The sequence below is a fragment of the Zonotrichia albicollis genome, chromosome 1, assembly GCF_047830755.1.
Source record: "Zonotrichia albicollis isolate bZonAlb1 chromosome 1, bZonAlb1.hap1, whole genome shotgun sequence".
In the NCBI taxonomy this organism is placed as follows: Eukaryota; Metazoa; Chordata; class Aves; order Passeriformes; family Passerellidae; genus Zonotrichia; species Zonotrichia albicollis.
In genome coordinates, this window is record NC_133819.1 from 66,503,462 (window position 1) to 66,526,588 (window position 23,127).

Sequence of the window (23,127 nt, forward strand, 5' to 3'; positions counted from 1 at the left end):
ATCGATTTGAAGCACTTTGCATATCCTGCATAGCTTTCAGAGGAATGGAAGCCTTTTTTACCTTAACAACAGAAAAAGGATAGAGCAGAGGCATGAATTAGGACTTGGTAGCACCCCTGCATGATCTAAACTGAGCATTTAGCTGCCATCTTAAAGTTAACAAAAAGTAGTTCCAAAAAACTCACTGCAATTACAAGTTTGAAACCAAGGAGGAATCTGAATTAAGTCCTGTGTGGCCAATTTAATAATTCCATTTAGGAAGGATCATATTTAGCGTTGATGTGAGCATACAGACAGCAGTCTGACACTGGTAATTGCTTTGCCCCATGTGTTTGGAACTGTGGGAATAGATTCTACTAGTAAGATTCACTACAAAATATGGGCCTGACCCAGTGCTTATTCAAGTTAATTGGAATTTTTCCATGACATTAACTGCACACTTTAACATATACCAAAATGCAACAGCACCGGTGACTTGAAGACCCATATCATTGCAGCAGCCTCCTTGCTAGTTACTCCCTGCTTGACACTGAGAGAATAAAGTATGATATACCATGGATTTTAACACACCACACCACCCCAAAATACCTTTTTCTTTCTGTGCGTAAATTAAGAAACAGCTCTCCACCCTCTGCTTTCCTTCCATCAAACCCAGAGCTGTCTTACATATACATGCAGAAAAATATTTTTAAAAACCTCACAAAACTAAACCCACAGTCAGGTATCAGGCTGCATCTATAATTCCTCACAAGGTTCTGTTCCCCCACAGCCTGCTAAAAAAAGCGCAGTGGGGGAGAAGTCAGTGTGCCTATGTGTACCTTTGTGTCTAGCAAGCCCCTGGGGGAAAAAATCTGAATATGACTTATTCTTGTCACAATTGCTCCTAGATAGCAAAAAGGGAGGGGAAGGTCCAGAGGAGGAGTCCAAGCCTCTAGAATAAATAAAGTCAAGCACTGGTCACCTCTGGCTGACAAACTGGCAGTACTGCTCCCACATCATGGGTTAGTTTTATACTGCTTCCTACGGATATGGAAAACCAGGCACTTATGGTTTTGTTGGCTCCAAGTAAAACTACATGTTTGAAAAGTAAAGCAAAGAAGGCAATATGAGGGTTTTAGAGCTGTGCATTACAATTGTTTCATAAGAAGAACCTTAATTTGGACAAAATCAAGTGTTTCAGTTAAAGTAACAAGGAAAATACAGCAGAAGCCCTGGATTTACAACATGCAATAGAGAAACTTGAAACTTGGTGGAACCTAGCAAAGTTCTACTGTGATAAACCTATGACTTGGAACAGCCTTTTCTGGACACTTTTGGATGGAAAGAAAACTCAGTAAAGTAGGTCACAGTCATCATCTTCCAGGATGCCACTATGGTTTTCTCCATGTTTTCTCAAGAATTATGTCTCAAGACAAGAATAAAATAAACTTTACTGAGAAAAAAAAAAATCTGCTTTTCATTCCAGTGCCTGGAAATCCTGGGTGATCAACTTCAGACACCTGAGAAAACATCAGTCTTTCTAGAACTGCCACTTGGGATATCCTGAATCTCTATCCCTTTGAGAGTGTGTGGGACAGACATGAATATCACAAAATCACAGAAGTCTAAGACTTCCTGTCACAACCCCTCAAGGACTGAGCCATACACAGTGCTCTGTCTGCCCTGGCTCCAGAAAGGTCTGAGTCATCTGGCTTTAAGGAAAGTGTAAGAAAATAGGTCAAACTGAACTTCCCATCACAGGCAATTGCAGCAAAGTCAATCAGCTTGCAAAAGCATCGCTCTCAGCACAAACTGCCCTCATATTTCTGTCTACATAATTAATTAAATTAATTCCTGATCACATCAAATAGCATGACTTCCCCAAGAATGTACAGACTAACACTCCCTGCTGATAATCTTTACTTATAAAAGTTGCTTCTCAGGTAAAGCTATGGAGAAGGATCATACTGCAGGAATCTTTGTTGAAGTAATACATCCAAAATATGAGCGTGGCTTGAAATTGGTAGACAGACCAAAAGATTTATTTCCAAGCAATAAAATAGATAGTTATTATCTCAGAAACTCTCTATTGGCTACTGAGATCACCAGCCTAGAGCAGACAAAGTTACAATCAGCACATAATAGAGATGACTGGATTTTTTGCCTTATTATAAATGACTCATATTAAGTCTGTTGCTTGCAGTTCAGAACAGTTTACTTGAAGGTCAGGGATATGACTGTGCATGAAGCACATTCATTTAGGGAACACTTTCACACACAAAAGGAAACAGCAAATGAAGAAGGATATGTTTGACAAACTTGGCCCCAAAGAGCTCATTTGCAGTAACACAGTTACAGACCCTTAACCAAAGTTTCCAGGTCAATGGCCTGGGACTTGCCATATCTTCCGTGTGCCACTGGGGCAGCCACACAAAACTAACAGGTTTTCATTTCAGTTTTTCATCTCACTATGGTTGCTGTGATTTCCAGAACCAGTGTGTTTAAAGCAATCTGAGAAAGTCACAAAGTGCAAAAGCTTTGTAGGCTGGAGACATGGGAAAAGCCACAGAGCAAGTCCAGTAAAGTCAAACTCTGACCAAGTTCAGACAGAGGATGAGAGGCTGAGCTGTGAGAACAAGCTAAAGGTTCATGAGGTCTACAGAAGTACAAATGAACAGGCAAGCAGGCAGAATCAAGTGGGAACATGAGATGAGGGGAAGCAACATTCAGCCATAACAGAAAGAAGGTAAAGGGAAGGAGAAGAAAAAGAGAGAAGATCAGGAAACCTATGAACTCCTCCCTAAACTTCCAGGGTGCCTTTGAAACAACAGACCCTCCCAACCTTCAAAGGCTTCTCCCACCACTGAAAAACACTTTGTAATAACACATGAAGAGTGCAGGAACCAAGAGTACTGAGGCAGCTGCAAAGGCTGATTTAGGTACAAACGCTGGCAAAGCTGTAGGGGGAAGCTTTCATAAGCATCTGCCTCCACTGGGCCTGACAGCAGCACACACTGTCAATCACCTCACCTCAATAAGTGCTCACAGTTTTCTCAAATTAGAAATTAAGACAACACAAACCCCTAGGAATAGCACACGTTTTCTATACATATCACCCAGTGAGCTAGCAGCGCTGAAGTGAAGCAAGAAGCTTCTGACATTATCCACGTGCATCTTTTTCAGTCTTTCCTCCTTTAGCACAAACGTGGGGTCCTCCAAATGGTACTGAAATCTGCATGAGGAACTTTTTATTTTCTCCAAAAAGAAGCAGAAAAAAAAAAGTTCTTACTCTCTTCTTTTTAGCCCCTGGTTACTATGGGCCAGTCAGTTTTCATCATCAGGCCTCTATCCCTCACTCACTGCTTGTACTTTCACTGTGGACTGGTGTGAAGCACAAGCACAGAGGGAGAATTTTGGCTTTGCATCACTCCCATGTCATCATTCTCCTAGTGTTCCCAGAGTTTAACACAACCAGGCTTTACAACACCAACAGACAATACACACACCATCAACAGGTCTTACTGACAAAAAGCCATATTAAGCGTTTTTTACCTCTTTAAAACCTTGAATAGCAGTCAACACAAAGAAGCTGCAGTGTGCTGAAGGATCTTAAGAAATAGCTGTATAATCAGTTTTTGCTGAAATCCTGGAACATATTTTAATGTGAATCTTGCCAAGCTCTTTAATGTCTGCCCATTGGTTAAGCCTCAACATCCAGGCTAGATTTTAGTAATTTCTTAGGGGCTTTTATAAAAGCAGGAAATATTAACTGTTAAAATCTAATCCAGCTTTTTCAGTGATGCATTGCCATAACATATAACAACACACCTGTAGTACTTTTAACAATCTTAGCCATTATGTACATAAATTATTCACTAGAAATAAAAACTTACTCCTAATATATGCTAATTTTTGGAGGTTTTATAGAGTCAACTGCTTCACCTGTGTGATCCATGATGTCTATCTGTCAAAACCTTAGTCTCCAGAGAACATCGCAGCACAAAGGGCAGGATTTCGCTTTCCCAGAGGTTTAAACCAGAGAAGAACGTGACTGAAGGCTGAACTAGAAGGATTGCAGTACAATACACATTTCATTCACAGTGGAGTGAATGCAGCAAAATAGTGGTAAAACCCACTGCAGATCTTTTGTATTACTTTGTATTACAAAAATTCCAAGGGGCCCCAGCAGAGCTTAGGACTGCAGTATACAATGTAGTCTGACATTTTAACAGACTTTTTGTCCTAATGATCTTCAAGTTTCCTCTAGAGCAGTCATCCTCTGGGCTTAAAGCATCCTAGCTTCAAGACTTTCTTGGTTCAAGACTTTGGGAAAGCTCTAACTGCATCATGAGGCCAAAAGCAGATGGAAATTTTCAATCCCTTCATGGGTTATTGCTGGAAATACATCACCAAAATGTATACTAAGAGGTCAAACACATCTATGTTCCTTACATCACCATGAACAACTAAAAACTCAGTGTTCATAGGCAGTACTCGAAGAGCATGCTGAGAAAAGATTCACAAGAGAACAGTTTGCATACTTGTGATGCAAGAATGCAAACTGAAGCACATGTTTCTGCAAAAAAAAGTATTTTCCCCTTCCCACAACAGTTTAAAGTTTAGAGGTGAGACTACTAATTACTTACAGCCAAGCGTAAGACCAAGGCGCCCAGGAAGGTTGTCTATCTGTGCTGGCGCTCAAAGCTGGAAGGGGTTAAGTTCCCAGGCAATCTGATCTAATTAGATCTGCTTTGAGCTCTGGATATCCCATCCAACCGAAATTATTCTATGATTCTAAAACATTCAATCAATAGTATCTTCCTCTGACTTGTACACCTTTGAAGTAACAACCAAAGGCAGTCTCAGTGGTGTGTGAGTGCACTTCCGCACACTGCAACTGCAAGTTCCAAGCTTTTATGTCAGAGTAACAGTTTTCAGCCACTCAGACAAGATATTTGAGTGGGATGCGACCATGCCACAGCCCTTTGGTAAGAAGCTGGTAAGTAGTGCTCATGGGAATATACACAGCTTTTCAGTTTTCTCCAGAGAAGCCATTTGGCCTTCTTCCTCAGGGAACCTGCAGCTTTCTTTCTTGAGAGATCTAATGCACTATAAGCTGCAAATAAGCTTTTCATACCAAGGCACTATCTGCACCCCCCCGCCCCCCCCAGCCATACTTGGTCATTTTTCTAGCTGTTTCAGGAAATCCAGAATTATGCGTATTTTGTAATTTTGCCTTGTAATCTTTGTGATAAAGGTTCCTCCACCACTTCCTAGCCACCTCCATCTGAGGGAATGCCACCTCCACGAGCTGGTTGCCAGAAAACAGCTATCCTGGGAAATGCAATGTGCTAAATGACAAAGGATTGCTCTGCCTGCCCGAGGCATCATTCTTTTGATGTCTGCACAGAAACATGCTGAGGGGGAAATGAAAAGGCTACCAGCCCTGACAATGTAGGGCACTGGCTGCAGCTGCACATGGGAGAGGAACAGGAATTCTATGAGGGCAATCTGGCCTTCAAGTGGAAATGCAGGGGCTGTTAATAGGGAACAAGTGCATGCTTTGCTCCTTTCTCTTGTTCTTCTGACCAAAGCAGAAGAGAGACAAGGTGAGAAAACAAAGAATATGGGATCTAGAGAATGAAGCAGCTTATTATAAAGCTATTATGAATAGTTGGCATGATGCTTAGCTAGGGGATAATGAAGTTAGCAATTAGAGACGATGAATAGTTGAAGGGGCTTTATAATGATAGGGAATGATTTTCATCTTTATATCAGACAGGTTGAATTCAGGTCAAGTCAGTACCAACACAACATGAATGCCATCTGATTTATTTCATCAAGTTTTTTGGAATGAGCTTGGTCCCTTGTAAGCTGTTTGGGACAAAGGCTTATTCATAAGTAATTATCTGCAATAAGCACCTCCACTTGCAGAAGGCAGGGCTTTAAACAAGGTACTGTTCAAACAGCTAGGCTTTGAAAAGGTTACAATTCAAGCAGATAAAACTGTACAAGTATTACTTAAATATGACAAAGAGAGAGGTGGCATTGTTTGTCCAATGCTTTACAGAAATGATGGGCTGAAGCTGTATTTGAATCTATATTCAATTATGAGCCAGTTCTTCCTGCCTGGGCATTTAGAAATTGCACAGTGCCTGTTGGGCAAAACTGCAGTCTATATAAAGAAGCAAAGAACATAAGGTGTCCTTTACTAGCCACCATGTTCATCAGCATCTTTCAAGAGTCTGCTTGTGCTCTCACAGATCTCGCCGGTGAGAAAGAGAAGGCGTGTTAATTAGTACCAAGGAATGGTGTCAGCTTCTGGCTTGCTAGCAAGGGCTATAAACAACATTATATTTACACAATGCACAACTCCTCTTCTACTGGGTCACTGTCAGAGCAGCACTGGGGTTTGCAGGTCACAACTTGTAGCTCAGATCCTCTCCTGAAATTTTTGGCAGTTCAGAATTATGAATCCTCTATTTTTTACATTTGGGAATAGTAAATAAATACATGAGACGAGATTAGAGGTAATGGCCAGTGGAGATTTATCTAAGGGACAAGAAGAGATAAGAGAGCTGGAGGACAGAAAGAATCAAGAAAATTTAGTTGATCCTGGAAGGAGGAAAAAATAAAACAAGTACAAAATAAAAAGAGCTAATATACAGAGACCCCAGAGAAACTGCAGTGACCTGACCTGTCAGTGGGGTTATACTGATGTAGTCCATTGTCATTGTCACTGATTTAGCATGGATTTAAAATCCCATGCACTACAGTGCTTCATTTAGCATACTGCTAACCAATCCTACTCTGCTGCATGTTCTACTTTGAGTCTGTGCAATGGGACCACATTTGGCATTTGCAGCAGTATAATCACGCTGAATAATTGGACTGGCAAACTTTTGAAGCATCAGTTTCCTCAAGTCCATAGAAGGATAGTACAAAACTAATGGTGTGGAGTGAATGGGAGGTTAACCAGTCATCAGCGTCCCACTCTAGGCTGCACTGTTCATACAATTAGATTTTGTATTTTGACAATTGTACCAGAGTTAAAGTAATTACAGTTATATGAAGCTTGAAGTGCAGAGTTTAGGACTAGGACTTCTGGAGCTGTGAATGCCTCCAAGGCAGGGATGTGATTATTGAGGTACAATCAAGTAATACTAAATTGAGGCATCTTACAGAGGAGGTGGAAAGCAGTGCCTTCATGACTAGGAAGAAAAAAGTACAGTTTGTAAGGAGAGACAAAGGGGTTCTAGCTTTGGATGGCACAGGAGGTAATCTCTTTCCTTCATTTCTTTCTGTGCCTTCTCCCCATCCTCTGAGAACAGATAGAAGCAGGCATTTTGGACAATAAAGGAAGGAGGAAGAATTGCAGATTGATTAAGGAGAAAAAAATTAGGAGCTCGCTGAGGACCTAGATCAGTCAAGAAAATTCTTTACTCTCACTAAAACTACTGCGTACTATTACTTATTCTCCTGATGTTTTCTTTAATCTATTGTCCCTACATACTGTCTCCTGGCACATTTGACTCTGAACATGTAAAACAGCATTTTTGCTGCACAGTAATGGTAACATTGGGACAATTTTACAGACATTGAGATTTCCAGTGCATAGCCCCGGATATCCAAAGGGTTACACCTGTCCAGTGTCAGAGCTGGTCATGCTAGGTTGGACAAAATGACATCATTCAGGGACACTTACCAAAGGAATGCTAGCTTTTAGGAAAGTACTATGGAATACTCATGGTCCTGAGGCATGAAGAACAATGCCCATAACCTTTGGTTTTTGCTCACACATTTTGAAATTGATGGTGGTTATTCAGTTATAGAACACAGGTTTCAACTGCATCACAAAGCAATTTAGAAAATGCACTTTGCCTCTGCATAATAGATACTTGTAAAGATTAGGGTAGTTCTTCCATGTCTCAGTAGACACAGGGGGTGCTGCAAGCCTGACTCATTCACCTCTGTTGACATGAAGCATGGCACTGTTTGAGATGACAGACATTGTAATATCAGTGTCTTTTACTTCTAAGGTCTAAAACTGTATGCCAACATTCTGTAAAGTAATACCTTCCAATGGTCTACTGCTTGGGAGGATGGGTAGTTGTCCAACTATAAATTCAATGAAGATTACAGAGGTATTTTTGTAATTTTTCAGTTGTTTTGGGCATCACTTGCTGGTATCTTTGGCTATAACAGGTGCCTGGAATGACACGTCAGATAAGACACTGGCCTTTTAAAAATATGAAAACATATATCAAACACAGTTGTTCTGATTAAGATTTTTGATAATGCAAGCCTTGCAAAAATAGCTTTCCAGTGAACAATGGATCTACACACTTGGGATGATTTAGTTAAAGCCAAAATAGAATAGAGAGATGTCACAATGCGAAGCTTTGTGTTTGGATGGCTGGTATCCCTTTATAAATTTAATCTCTGTAGATTAATCATTTTCTGTAGTTCACTGTGCTTGCAAATTAAATACACTGAAATTCAAACCAAGGATCCTGAAACAAACCCAGCCAGAGGCATTAACAATGCTCCAGTGAGTACGCTGGCACACTTTGATATTCCAGGTCAATGAAGCTTGTTCTAAGAAAACATCTGGAGCACTCTAAATCCAGCATGCTTTAAAATCTAAATCTATGCTGAGCTTCTCTTAATTTCTTTAAGATGCCTTTTAATTACAGTCCTGATCAATGCCATTTTGCAAAAATAATTTCCTGTGCTACTTTCCCCATTAACAATTAAAATTACTATTTTCTCTCATTCTATTCGGGATAGCTTCTCAGAGCAGAGAATTAAAATCTTAATTTCTGTTCATTCGCACTAATTTTTGATCTAAATACAGAATTCTAATGTTGGTATAGGGACTGAAGGTTTTATAATTCAGTCATACCTTCCCCTGCCTTTTTCTTCTTAGAGCTGGATTGAAAGAAACACTTAAGGTATTTAAGGGTAGATACAGATCTAAGCTAAGAAAGTCAATCTTCATTGCTTCTTGAGACTTTTTAAAGGGAGTCATTGATATCAGAATTGAAATGCAAGTACTTCCAACCCACCAAACTGATAAAGAGTTATTTAAATAAGCATTCAACAGATTTTGTCTTTTATATATATGTATTCAACCAAGTGAAACGGGGCATCTTTGAAGAAAGCACTTTCCTGGTAAAAACCTTATGCTACCTGATTCTGGCCACAGGATAATGTACAAAGATTCCACATCCTCTCCCTTTGCCCCCTTTTTCTCATGGAAAAAATGCAACCAAATAATATTTCTCCTGGGCCAAATTGGCCCCACCTGCAGCTGCATTCTCAGCCTAAAGAAACATCTATGTCTGTGAGGCTACGCTGTGAGCCCATTCACTCTGAAAAGCAGACAAACAAGCTGAGCACCTTCATTTCTCAGAAATGTGATTTTAGGTTTTTTTTTTAAATTAACCACAATACATCAATACAATACATTTAAATTAACCACAATACATCACCTCTTCTAAAACAGAAATTCCAGACCAATTTCTGTTTGATAACTCTCCTCCTGTACACACTGAAATTTCATTTTTGTCTTGTCTTATGGGAAGAACATCCAACTGAATCTGTGTCAACCCTTCAGCGGCTTTATCTTCCCCCATAAAGCTATGAAAAACTCCTATAAAATCAATGCACAGATTAATGCGGAATTAAACTCCCCCGCCACGCTAAACTGAATGCAAATTCATGCAAATATTGCTGTAAAATGTCTTTTGCATTGCTCAGTATAAGGCAAGGGAACCTATGACTACAGATGTAATTTTCAAAGGAAAAAATACACTTAGAGCCTCTCTGGCCACACTATGGAAAGTTCTCTTCAAAGAGAATGATCTCCTTGCAGTCTATATTGCAAAAAGGCCTCTTATATGTCTTACTTTAGATATTAATATTGTTTTGTGGATGCAGAGTAAGGAAAATCTACTACTCAGTACTAGTAAATCTGGCAGAATTCAGTCCTTATATAGCATGACCCCCCTACAGTGGTGATTATTAGGGCATCACTGACATAACAAGATCTTCCCAGATATACCAATAGTAAAACAGAGCTAACCTGCATAAACAAACACAGAGCACCAGAAGAAAATCCTAGTTTGTAACTGTACCACACTGAATTCTGGAAGCCTCTGTAAAGATATGAGGCTTAGTCACCAAAGAAAAGACTCAGAAGGAGCTCCTGTTTCATTACATGCAAATGCACTTATCCTGTAGATAAGTAACTGAGATACAGCAATGTCTTGCACAAATTCACTGCATGTCTGAAGTAAGGCTGCAAGACACACATCGGAAGAGAGGAGCTTACTTTTAATGATGGCTCCAGTCAGTCCTTGTAGACACATTCGCTTAAAAATCTCACAATATCTTGGGGAGAAGTGGCTACAAGTTACTGCTACACCTAGGCCTGGGACTGGCATTTCTTCAGAAGAGATACATCCACAGAGAGCAATGCATTGCTGCAAAAGGACACATGGAGCATGACATGTTATCTGGAAGAAGCACTGTGCCAACACATTGTGCCATGTAGCTGCTCTGTTAACTGGCTGTGAGAAGAAAAACAGGGAAGAGCTCGCATTTTTCAGTCTCCCCAGGATTTGTGGTAAAAGCTAGCAACCACACTGCTCATTGAAAAGAAATATCGAATGTGCGTGGGCAGTGTACAGGCTCTTATGCCAAGATGCAGAAGCAGCATCTCAGAGGTGGCTTTCCAAGCTATTTGTTTTCCTTTTTTGTTTCCTCTTCTAAAAGAAGAACTACTGAACCATATTCTGGCACTTAGAAGCCTCCCAGAGGTAATGCTTGCAGTGGTATATAGACTTTTTTGCTATTGCACAGATCTTTGTTTTTACGCGCTTACAGTAGCATACATACATTACACATAAGAATGAATACTTTGTTTACCTAGAATGTCCCTAAGGGGGCTGAATTATTGAGGTCTGAAATATCTCCATCCTTTTTCCTGCCCTGGGGCTGATTGCTAGCCTGCATCTGTCAGTCATGGGAACTGAAAGTTAGGTGGCCAAAAATAAAAGCTACTGCAAAGAAAACATGTTTTACAGGAAAAAAAATATGAAAAGAAAAATCTATAATTATCCAGTCACATTAGTGACAGTGAGATCCTCCCAGCTTTCCAACCACGTACAATTAGCAATTGTTTTAAACAATCAATGAGTTAATTACAGCAGTAACTTCCCATTAGATTTCACAGGGAATGTATTATTTGGTGGGGTGCATAAGAAACTACAAAGCAGTACTTTCATTTAAAAGACAAGCAGAAAGAATACCAGTGTAAGCAGTGTATGCCTGAGTCCTACACAACTTCCCAGCAGAATTCCTCTCTGCAATGCCTGTGGCTCTTTTCCTTTCGGGGTACGCTTTTTCTTCACTAAATGAGACCTGAAGCCCCAGTCAGGCTCAAAATGCATCTCTTCCTGCATGCAGAATCTCACCTACTCACCCCAAAAAGCACACTTGGTGGTACAGCACACACAACCTAGCAGTGCAACTGCAATCTACCACTCTCTTACTCTAGGTGACACATTCAGATGTGGCTTAAATAAGACAGGACTCCTGTCAGTAACCACTTCTCTTTTTGAACACTAAATTGTTGATACGTTCCTAAGCCTTTTTTTCCCTTTTTTTAAAAGCTTCTTACTAGGAAAGATTAATGACTTTACTGTCCCTGTGAAAAATGGTGAAGGAAGCACTGCTAAGCACAGCTACGATTTATCTATCTATATATAAATCCTACTGCTGAGCTTTGATTTGCTGCAGAAACATAATTTTAGCTTGGTAGGAGATACTCATTTGCATCAAAGCAATTGATAAATTGATGCTTACCATAAGGGCTGGCATCATAATCTAGTACCTCAAGCTTCTGTGGTTCATTATCATCTCAAGAGTGCCCAGGTCTGCATTCAATTTCATGTTTCCAGAATGCAGTTTCAGTTTCATGTAGTGATTGTAGATTTCTAGATTCTGCCCAATAAAGCAAAAAAAAATATTCCTGTTGAGTTTCAACTGGTGCCTGGCTCCTGGTCCTGCTGGCAATTGGGCATTTCATTACAAGTGGCAGAAATCTGCATTGCTGGGACACATGTGGAAGGATCTACTTACTGCTTTCAGAAAATCATTGCTGCTTTGATAAAAAAAGCAACTGCTTACATGCATTCTGGACTCTTAGTTTCCAGGCTGGATGGAGCAAGGGCCTTCACCAAGGGAAGAGCCACCTCATTCAGATGCAGGGAATGCATTCTATTTTAGAACCCCAAATGGCAAGCCTGTTGCTCAGAGAACATATATTCTCTGACAATCTCAAGAACAGTCAAGCCAGCACAGGAAACAGTTAGGGCATGCATTAGGAAAGTTATAACTGTAGTGTTTCTCTCTTCCTAGCCCTCAACAAGGCTGAGTAATGGCATGTCATCACTGCTTTGGAGGTGGCAGTCAGGTATGCTACTGCTTGCTTGGAGGGAATGAGATTAAAGCGAGCCAGCAGCAACCTGTCCCCTCCCTTCAGACTCGCTGAGCATCAGCCACACTCACTCCATCTTTGCCAACCTTCAGTGCTAAACTTGGTATCCCACTCCCCTGAGCTACTGCTTCAGTTTCCAAGATTAGTTGGAATGAGTTCTCTTCGCCAGTGCTTTGCCAACTACAGCCTACAGATGCTGGGAGGTAAGGAAGGCACTGAGAGTATGTCCTTATGCAAACATGGACATTCACATAATGCACAAAGTTGGCCTGAGAAACAAAGTCACACACTTGACACAGTACTCCATTCTAGATCATTTGCCTCTCTTTTAAGGATGATAAAATATATCACAAACTAGTTAATGGAACAAATTTAATATTTTGTCGCATTCTTGAAATGAGTACTGTTTTTCATTTTCTTATCAAATTTAATCTCTGAGGTTATGGCACAATGAAAGTTTCCTTGTAATAACTGCACAGAGACTTCAAAAAGAATTTTGTTTCCCTAATGGAGTGTCACTCCGATGATGATTAATTTGTCTCTCCCTTGAGGTCTCAAGGAAAGAAGATTTAAAAATAACCCCAACCAAATAAAAAAGGCCAATCTGAAGGTTCATGTTTTCAAATATGACTGGTGACTACATGGGTCTACCTTAATATGCATTGAAGACTTTCAAAAGCAAGGGGTGAGAATTTAAAGGCAGTCTCCTTTAAAATGTGTCCAGCCTGCCACATTTGCAAACAAACAAAAGCACAATTGTTTGGGGAACATAAGCCTAAATCCCACCAATTTTAATACCATCTTTAAATACAATTTCTGAAATGACAGCATGGATTGTACAAACAGAGAGCAGAGAAGCAGCAGAGAATGACTCCTGCAGACACAGTCATACATGTGACAAAAGCAGTGTTGCAAGTGCAGCAATTGTAACAGCACTTCTTCAGGGAAAACCAGCTTGTAAGCAAGAAAACTCAGGCACAAAACAGGTCAAAACCTCTCCAAAATGACTCAGAGGTCTCAAAGGCTGAAAACAACAGGTCAATTTTTATGGCTGCAAAAAAAAATCCAATGCTGCTCTTCTGAGAAGTTATGCATCAGAAGCAAGAGGGTGAACACAAGCAGGGCTGATTTCCAAGTAATCACTGCTACAAAAAAATCCCCGGGTAACCTACACTGTGGATGGACACAAGCCTAATCTAAGAAGAAGAGAGTGTGGCATCCAGCACAGATTGTGTCCCATTTAAACCTGAATTTGCAGCTTCTGATTTGCAGTCCATCCCTTAGGACATTTTGGGTTGGTCTCTGGACTTGATAATTAGTGTTGGCGCCTACAGTGAAAGCCGTCAGAGACTCAACCACAGTTTCTTCATTTTGGTTTAGTCCCTGCAAGAAATGTCTGTGTTCAGTCACTGCTGATTTGATTTTTTTATCAGATGGCTTCCCCTCACCCTCCTCAGCCTGCCAGCCTTCCAAGACCAGATGTTTTAGTAGCCATTATAGATTGGTGGTGCTGGGTTCATTTTGTTAATGCCCTTTTTGTTTGACCAAAAATCCAACTAATCACTGTTCAACACCATGGCATCCAAACTAAAGCCTCTACTTGCCTCTGCTGTTTAAGGCATCTTTAAATAACTGATAAGGATTAGTTATCTCTTCAGATGGCTTATGTTTAGGCAGAAGGAAGAAAACCCATCAACTCCAGCCTAATGGAGGATTCTTAAGTGGAGGTTAGTCACTCCTGCTGCTCATGACTATGCTCAAGCCTTGGAGCTACTGCATCTCCATGGCTTGTGAATGAGCCAAAGCTTCTTTCTCACTGTGATAAATATGCAGAGAACTGCATTAATTAGCTCAGGACACTGCTACTGTCAGATAGCGCAAGTCTATCAAGTTCAACATGGCCAGATCTTTTACTCTCATTTGTGATGTGACTTACAAATAGGAGTAATAAATAACAGTCACCTGAATGCTAAATCTGTCTCTCCCCTCAAAGAACCACACTTGCTTTACACCCTGTGCAGATTAAACATCCCTGGGTCATCTCCTCCATGCGAAGTAAACACTGAATCATAGAAGCATTAAGGTTTGAAAAGACCTCCAAGATCAAGTCTGACTTTTGGCCAAACACCACCATGGCAATTAATCCATAGTACTCAGTGTCATGTCCAGTCATTTCTCAAACACTTCCACCACTTCCCTGGGCAGTCTGCTCCAATGCATTACCACCATTTCAGTGAAGATACTCTTCTTGATGTCCAACCTAAACCTCCCACTGCACAACACAAGGCCATATCTTCTTGTCCTGTTGCTGGCTGATTGGGAGAGGAGACTGACCCCCACCTGGCCACACCCTCCCTCCAGGTATAAAGAGTGATGTAAAGAGTGTGAAGTCTTCTCTGAGTCTTCTTTTCTTGAGGCTAAACACCAGCCCCTCAGCTGCTCCACATATGACTCACTCCCCAGACCCTCCAACCAGCTTGTACTGTTATACAGTATCAGCAGTTATGCCATGTCCATGAAGAACTAGAGCAACACAGGTAAATTTAAAGTATGTGTGGTCACAGCTTGGGCACAGCTGCAGAGTAGACTGGCCTCTCAAAGCTAACAATCCCACCAACTTTCTTTCAATGCTCATTTCAAGAACCAAAGTTTTCCCCAGGAGATACAATTCTCATCTGGGTCAAGTCTCCAATGAGTAGATTTGCTTTGCCTTTGGGAAACAGAAAAAGTACATTTAGCTAGTTACATCATTTAGATCTTTTCACTCTACTCTGTAACTGCTTAGAATTGCAGAAATGAAAGGAGAAAAGCCATTCCTTCTTTATTTAATTCCTTCCTCCCTCCACTTCCCATGCTTATTCTCTATTGGTAATTTTTTACTTTGGATATTTAACAAAGATACAGTACTATTTTCAGGTTCTGTTTGGTTTTTAAAAATCAAAATAAAGATGGCTCAGAAGCCTCATATACTCAAGCACACACCTATTCACTTCTTTCAGATAGAGACAAAATACTTAGCAGAGAAGTAATCTACCATTCCATCTGCACACCCTCCCCAGCTGGGGAAAAAAAAGGAAAAAGAGCCAGTAAGGTGTAGGTGAACATAAAATAATACAAAATCCTTAGCTGTCTAGATCAGCAGCATCCAGGCAGTAAAACTAAAAGAAATCTCATTAGCATGACATAACAGTCAATTATAGTAAGCAAAATTTAATGTTAAGTACTGCAGCCTGATTAATCAGCAGACATTCCTTTCGTGAAAATGGTGCTCTACAAGTTTCAAATTTCAGTTCACCGCACCACATTAAGCAAAAGGTGGGAAAGGTACAAAGGGAGACAGATTCATCTTTTGCGTAATTGCACTGACTCCAAAAGCAGACTCCTTTCATTCTTGAAAAGGCTCTGACTTGATATCAAATTCATGCACATTCAGAGGGACTCTCCTGATCATCATTCCTGGTAGGATTTTGTTTTATTTTAGAAATATATTGTTTTCCCAATATATTTCTAAATATAAATTGACAAAATGAAAAAGACAAATGCTTCAAAACATTTTGGTTAGGTTCACACCTGAAGAGTCACAGCTGAGGGCAAAACACACCACAGAAAGTATGTGGTGGGCTTGAAGCCCAGACCACCATCACAGCTGGAAAAGGTGCAGTATTTGGGGGGTTGCTTTCAGGACTGCCTGGCTTTGCTGTGCTCAGCAAAACTGAATTTCCCACTTCATAATTTTAAGAAAACTACCTCCAACCAGAAACCCAAAGCTTTTACATAAAGTTCTTACTCACACAGAATCTCCCAAATCTCTTCTACAGCTTAAAATATTCACAACATGAATCTTTCAAAATTTTGCCTACTCTTATACCGAACTACTACAGAATGAAGGACCATTTTAACATTATACCACTGAATTGACTGCCCTGACATCCTGAAATCCCTTCTGATTTAAATTATCCTCTGATGCTAAGTAGCATGGGTATATTCAAAATTGAAGTTTGGTAAACTGGAAAACAATTTTGGGAAAAGTTGTCTAACTCAAATTCAGATCCCTAAAAAACTAAACTTTGAAAAAAATGGCATGAAAATTTGAGAATAATGCTACAATTTATTTTCAGGTGCTGAGTAAATTCTGAGCAATCACATGTGACTTTTTTTGTTCTGAGCAATCACATGTGACTTTTTTTGTTCTGTTTCACTGCTCTGGAACAACTCAAACTGTGACAAAAATTATTTTCAAGAAAGAATACTGTTTACTCCATATTGTTTACTCCAAGAATTTGTTTACTCCATGTGGACTTCCTTTCTTGCTCTTTGCATCTGTCATGAGGAAGAGGAAACAACTGTTAAACAACTCCTAAACTCCTTTAGAGAGTCTTTTGACTCTCTAAAAAATGTTCTCTCTTTCTGAAAACAGAAGTTTTTTCACTACAGTTGCACTTCCAAAAGCTTCCAGCATTTTCTTAGTTTGCCTACACTGTGAATCTATGTGGATCTGACCATTGGTTAAGAGAACTAGAAAACCAAGTACATTTTGCCACTTCTTACAGACATTTTCCATGGGTCTATCAGACCAAGATTGTGTGAAACAAGAATTACTTAGAGGCAGAATACTGCAATGGTGGTCTAAGTCACAGCTGCAAGCTTCAGTTTGCTCTGCGCTTCATGTGTAAGTGGACTCTGTGTTTCCCCTAGTTATTGTATTTAAGAAATTCATCCTTGCACAGATTTTTCCAGGTTGGTTTTGGGGTCTTTTTGTTTGTTTGTGGTTTTTGGTTTGTTTGTGGTGGTTCTTTTTGGTTGTCTTTTGGGTTTATTGGTGGATTTTTGTTTGGTTTTTGTTTGTTCGGTTGGTTTTGTTTTCTTCGGGTTTTTGTTTGTTTGGGTTTTATTTGTTTTTTTGCTTGTTTTACCCTCTCGGGTTAATAAACCACAGAATTTCTAACAGACACATTTGCTCCTTTATCAGCTTGATAGGCTGTTAAAAATGCCAGACACCTCCTGTTCTACTGTCTGAGAGTGGTAGGCTTAGAAAGTTTGAGGCATCTGGACTTTACTCACATACCTATTGCTTGAAAATCAAAGCAAAAATAACAAAGTTTGAGACTGTTTCTCAATTTGATAAATCAAATCCTAGCTTCACTGCTGAGCTAGAATTTTTCTTCTAAGCAGCATATGAAAGACTGTGTTAAGCCATTTTATTTCTTTGTCACCCATCACACAGAGTTTCTTCAGAGAAGTTTTCATTTGCTGATCCTTTATCCAATAAAGCATGATGACTCCTTCAGAGATTAAAAGTCTAATCTTCAGTAAGACTGACCACTCCTTATGAAAATTAATAGGTCTGTGCTTTCCTACCTGTCTAATCCCCACTCTTACTGCCCTCATGAAGGTAATGCATAGGAATCAGTGACTATGCTGAAAGAAGTTTCAGTTCTCAACTTCTGATCTCCTGAGATTGCAGAGCACAGAGAAAGATTTTGTAAGAAGACATCTGAATTATATTTTTTTTCTTCAATATCTTTGAAGGATACTGTAGTGGTATGCTGTGATAGAGGATTATCTAGTGAGCTTTCTTGATAGCTGTGAACGTATTTGACTACACAGATGCCCCCTATAATATCATGGAGCAATGGCATTATAGAAAGGATGACTATAACCTTTTAGTGCCACCTGGGGAGATTGCCCTGCAGAGAGATGACATTCAGTGGTCCAGGTCCCAGGAGAAGGGACATTCTCCTGTAGCTGCACCCCAAGACAAGATAAACTGCTTCTTCATTTCAACTGGCCATGGATCTGTATTTTGGGAGCAGAACAAGCAGGGCTGCAGTCTCAATAACAGAAATTAGTACAAGGACCCAGCTCTGTTTCTTAGGAAGGTCAGTGCAGGAAGTGAAGCTCTGCTAACACATAGGGCAGATTGCTGATAGTAAAGTCACAATAATGTATCTGTTGTATGATTCCAGTGAAAACTACAGACATGACAGATGCCTCATACTTACCAATGTTTTACCTGAAGTCTTTCTATCATTGTTGCTTCCACTGAGAAATAAATTCATGAAAAAGATTAGACAAATGCTGTTAGCACTGACAAACCTCGGAACATGCAGCACAGTTAGCAATACTACTATTAGGGAGGACCAATAATCATGTACCATATTTTACAAACTTATAACAAAGATGACATTACCCACCACTAAAATCTTCCCCTCTTAGATGTAAATTTCACACAAAAACCACCATAAAATAAACACTATAACCATTTTTTAAATAGAAACTAGAACAGCAGAGGACAGTGCAACTACCTAGGCTAACCTAAGATCAAGGTCATAACCTGTCAGGGAAAAAAAACCCACCAAAACAATAAAAAGAGAAAAGCTGTTATTTTGCTTTACTGGAATGTGTTAGTGGATAAAATGCTGGGGGTTTGGTTTGCATATCCAGTTCTTTCCCAAACGTCTACAACATCAGCAGAGTCGTTTAGCCTGTGTAGTCTCCACATGTTACTATTTTCCTACTCAGATGTCTTTAGATGTCTAGTTTCATCATGGATAGCTGAGTTTCAGCATCTGTTTCTGCCTCCTTTAAAAGACAGTAGAGAAGTATGCAGAGCAGAATATCCATTTTACTCCATGCCATGAACATAGCTATCCACCCGACTGTGACACAGGTCTATAATCACAGCACCCCACGCCAGCAAACACCTTCTTTCTCCCAGGCCATGTTTTAGAACAGCTTAACCAAAACCCAGCAGGACACTTCCCATACTTCAATTTCTTTGTGCTAAGTAAGGCAAACATCCTTGCTAATCAATAGAAGACCAATTCCATACTTAAAATCCATGCTGAAAGGTACTAGAGAAATGACTGGTCTCTGCTATGAACGCATGGTTTCTTCACCTACAGTAGAAGTTATTTCTGTACATTTTCTTTCCACTCTCAGGTCTCAGTTTTTCCCTAGCTCCTCTTTGCAGCCTGACAGCTGCTGTAGTTCTGCATAACCACAGAGCGCAGAATAAGCATAAAACTGGCTCACAGTATAAACTCCATTTCCAAGTGCATCCTCTGGCACTTTTCTGAGCAAGCCTTTTCTTTTGTCTCCACTTTTTTCTCCCCTTCTCCTGCTTGGTTATAGGCTTATCCTGTTTTCATGCAGATGTACAGGCACTGATTTTGGTAGCCATCAGATATTGGTAAAATACAGCTGCATTTTCTATCATCTTGCAGTACCTTCAAAATCACAGGGTTAAAAATAAAAAAATAGCAGCAGAACATATCTTCCCCCTACCTTAGCATCTTCTCACCCTTTCCTGAGCTTCTTTGTGACCAAGGGCTGAGAAAAGTACCTCTAGACCATTTCAGGTCTTCTAGATAACTTTCTATACCACCTCCATTGCTTGTGCTGCTATTCAGCAGTTACTGCAGATCTCAGTTTCAGGAGGATTTGCAAGTCAATCCTCTATCTGTAAATCCCAGATGGCTCAGTGATTTTTAGCACAGCTATTGATCTCTTCATTCACAGATACGGCTTCTGGGCAAACACACCCAGCTGCTCCCACCAGCCCCGCCTGACTGCCACCAGCAGAAAAGAGGACTTGGTGAACCCAGACACTACCTGCTAATAATACTGCCACTTGGAGCAATAAAATTAGGCAGGAATAAGCATATGGTTTGCACGTTTGCCTACCTGATTACACGGCTGCTGCCAGGCTCCCTCCCTTGCTCTGTAACAGCTGTGCTTTTGGCAGCTGAGCAGCAGCCTCCCTAAGTGTCATGCTCTGAAAACGCTCACGCTCTACACACACCCATCCAGCCTTGCCGTGCCAGACAGCCCCTTCTCCGCCGTCAGCCAGCCGAAAAACAAGTTGCAATTCAGTGACCAGCTCCCATATGAAAGGAAGATACAGAGGTCAGAACAATCAATGCAATTAGCCGTTCTGAAAACAGCACAAGGCTTTTTGTAAAATGGGAACAATTGGGTTTTATCTGCCCTTTCCCCTCCTCTCATATATTACCTATAAATCAAGAAGGTCTTCAGCAGATTGCTGCACGTTTGATGCCAACTGCTCTGTCTTTTTATTCTATCTTATACCACTGCAGAACAGCCAGAATGCATTTGGGCTCCCTGGTGGTGCAGAAGGAAACTGCTCCTTATCTCCACGAGGTAGGGAATCCTGCTTCCTCAGAGATCTTTGAGGAAGGTGATAACGAAACATGCCAAAGGTCTACCTAGCCCTCCCTCTCCACCCATGCTCTTCCCTGCAGATCACTAAGCTACCATACATCCAGCCTCCACATGGCTGTGGCACCAGTAGGAGATTTCAGGCAAAGTGGCATGGTATTTTATACTACTGTGACTCGTTCACATTTTTAAGGCTGTTTGTTGAGCTTTGTTGCATGCACTTTTGTCTCCTTCTGCAGGGAATTACTCAGCCAGGCAGTCACATGGCTGCAGCAGCATAATTAGAGGATTCAAAGTGTGCTAAGCTCATCTGGAAATCATATGAGGTGGGGAGATAAACAAACCCAAATGATGACAAGGAACTACTATCTCTGTGCAAATAGCAGCTTGTGACTTCCCTAGTGTGCATTCTCCCAGGGCTTTCCATCACAGAAAAACTCTATGAGTTATGGAGTAGTGTAAACCCCACCTAAATTTGAGAGGAACCCATCAGTACATGGAGTTCAAAACAAGCAGGCAAACAGGCTACAACATGCCCTCAAGAAGGAAATGGGTACAGGGAAGAGGAGGATATGTATGAATGTGAGTGTATCAGATATGGAGGGGGGGGGCAACAGTTTAAATAGTAACAAAATAGTGGAAAATTTTAAATTCAAATTCAGGTCCAATACAAGTCTTCTCCAAGGGTCAAAGGAGAACATTTCAGAGTTTCATAAAGTTTAATGGAATCTGATACAAATATTTGTATATGAGATTTTGGGTTGGACCTGCTCCATCATAATGTTTGGGAAAGTATCATGCAGGACTCAAGAAAATTAGAATGGTGTTATTTGTAAATGCAAGTGAAAGACAGAGAGCTCTCAGACTTTGTCATGGTGGGTCACCAATGGAATTTACACTTTATTTAAAACCTAGCCCAAGATGGTTCTTTGTCTGCCCTGACTAAGCTTAAGGAGCATTTAATTCATTGCAGTGGTGCATAATGAGAGACTCTGCAGATAATGGCTTGGATGTCCCACCTGCATGGCCAAATGTGGTGCTAGGATATGAGGCCCAACAAAAAGATCCCCATTTTTGGTGGATGCTGCCCATGGGGTTAGGCATATTCCTTAGGGCCCCCTAAATCCTGAGGAACAGATATGCTTTCTTGCTTCAGTTGATAAACTGCTTCTAGATGACTTTCAACTTCTTTCACAAATTGCTTGCCATATTTCTTTCCTGTTCACACTTTTGCTTATTACTTTTTTCTTTCTATTTAAGTTGTGTAGTGAGGCAGTCAGTTTCATTCTTACCATTTAACAGATTTTACAGTGTAATGTAACTGATTTGTGTAATTGTTACTTCTTTTTTCCCCGCATTTCCCTTCCCTCATGCCTCACACCAAATATGTAGAACTACCAGCAGCCTTGTCTCTGCAGTCAAGTTCCTGCATAGCCACAGCTCTTGTTTGTAATTATCCTTATGGTCAGGGCTATCACTGATGCTTCCAAAATGCATGCAAAGGGCCAGACAAAGACCAGAATCTTGATGGAAGAGGCACTGACAGAGGTGTGCAGACCCACAGGGGGAATGGGCAGCTCCTCAGATCTGTGGTATGTGTCCTTCTGAAACTTTCCTTCTGATCCAATCTAGCCTGAAGCACTTCCAAATACAAACCTTTCAGCTTTCCACAGTGCTTCCCCAGTCATTCTGTGCTGCCACCCTCACTGAGGAGGGAGCTGAGGGGCGGCTGACAGGTGTGACCATACAATCACAGAATATGCTGAACTGGAAGGGATCCACAAGGACCATCAACTCCAATTCCTGGCCCTGTACAGGACACCCCAAGAATCACACCATGAGCCCGAGGGCACAGTCCAAAATCTTCTTGAACTCTGTCAGGCTTGGTGCTGGGACCACTTTCCTTGGGGAGCCTGTTTCAGTGCCCAATCACCCTCTGTATGAAGAACCTTTTCCTGATATTCAACCTAAACCTTTCCTGACACAACTTCATGCCATTCCCTTGGATCCTGTCACTGGGCACACAGGGAAGAGCTCAGTGTCTGTCCCTCCTCTTCTCCTCACAAGTTTTCCCCTTTTCCAGGCTGAACAGACCAAATGGCCTCAGCTGCTCCTCATATGGCTTCTCCTCAAGGCCCTTCACCCTCTTGTTGCCCTTCTTTAGATGCTCTCTAAGAGTTTCATATCATGCACTGGAAAAATAAGCTCAGGAGAAAGGGCTACTGGAAGGACAGGTGCATACCTGGCCCTGACATTTATGTGAGTTTTTGCTCATTCTGAGCTGGTGATCGTTGTGGACACAGTGATACAAATGTGGGCACACATTTGTATCACTCCCAGCACACAACAATTAAGCAGGGGCCTGGCTGTCTCTTGAGACTGCTGCATCTTTTTTTCCCTCTGAAAACCTTCCCACTTTGGCTATGACACCATGCTGACACACTTGTCTCTCCAGCAAGTTG

The 23,127-nt window shown here is 40.8% G+C and overlaps 1 protein-coding gene across 8 annotated transcripts in view; it reads right to left on the minus strand.

The window, feature by feature from the left end:
- PHACTR1 (phosphatase and actin regulator 1) overlaps nt 1-23,127 on the minus strand; it is a 305,309-nt gene that overhangs the window by 152,872 nt on the left and 129,310 nt on the right. The window contains exon 1 of one of the 8 annotated variants that reach the window (XM_074543511.1): nt 20,171-20,318. The exons of 6 other annotated variants lie outside the window; for them this stretch is intronic. The gene's annotated coding sequence lies outside the window, so the exon portion shown is untranslated. Of the gene's footprint in view, nt 1-18,486; nt 18,510-20,170; nt 20,319-23,127 lie in introns of those variants that run through there. One more of the 8 variants, XM_074543516.1, reaches the window with a different exon arrangement.